Genomic DNA, 1185 nt, shown 5'->3' on the forward strand with positions numbered 1-1185 from the left:
GTCATCATTAAAAATTAATAATATCGGTTACTTGATAAATTATAAATTAGTTACATAGAATTTATTTTTATTTTAGGCATTCAATTATATATGAATATATATTTTTTTCAATGAAAAATTCTGTGATGCTATTTTTGCATACCAACAAAAATAGCATCAACGTTCCAAGACATCATTGAAAATTAATAATATCGGTTACTTGATAAATTATAAATTAGTTACATAGAATTTATTTTTATTTTAGGCATTCAATTATATATGAATATATATTTTTTTCAATGAAAAATTCTGTGATGCTATTTTTGCATACCAACAAAAATAGGATCAACGTTCCAAGACATCATTGAAAATTAATAATATCGGTTACTTGATAAAATATAAATTAGTTGTATAGAATTTAGTTTCATTTTATGCATTCAATTATATCTGAATATATATTTTTTTCAATTAAAAATTCTGTGATGCTATTTTTGCATACCAACAAAAATAGCATCAACTTTTCAAGTCATCACTAAAAATTAATAATATCGGTTACCTGATAAATTATAAATTAGTTATATAGAATTTAGTTTAATTTTATGCATTCAATTATATATGAATATAATTTTTTTCAATTAAAAATTCTGTGATGCTATTTTTGCATACCAACAAAAATAGCATCAACGTTCCAAGACATCATTGAAAATTAATAATATCGGTTACTTGATAAACTATAAAATAGTTGTATAGAATTTAGTTTAATTTTATGGATTCAATTATATATGAATATATATTTTTTTTAATTAAAAATTCTGTGATTCTATTTTTGCATACCAACAAAAATAGGATCAACGTTCCAAGACATCATTGAAAATTAATAATATCGGTTACTTGATAAATTATAAATTAGTTACATAGAATTTATTTTTATTTTAGGCATTCAATTATATATGAATATATATTTTTTTCAATGAAAAATTCTGTGATGCTATTTTTGCATACCAACAAAAATAGCATCAACGTTCCAAGACATCATTGAAAATTAATAATATCGGTTACTTGATAAAATATAAATTAGTTGTATAGAATTTATTTTTATTTTAGGCATTCAATTATATATGAATATATATTTTTTTCAATGAAAAATTCTGTGATGCTATTTTTGCATACCAACAAAAATAGGATCAACGTTCCAAGACATCATTG

The sequence above is a fragment of the Diachasmimorpha longicaudata genome, unplaced genomic scaffold (assembly GCF_034640455.1).
Source record: "Diachasmimorpha longicaudata isolate KC_UGA_2023 unplaced genomic scaffold, iyDiaLong2 ctg00000280.1, whole genome shotgun sequence".
Lineage (NCBI taxonomy): Eukaryota > Metazoa > Arthropoda > Insecta > Hymenoptera > Braconidae > Diachasmimorpha > Diachasmimorpha longicaudata.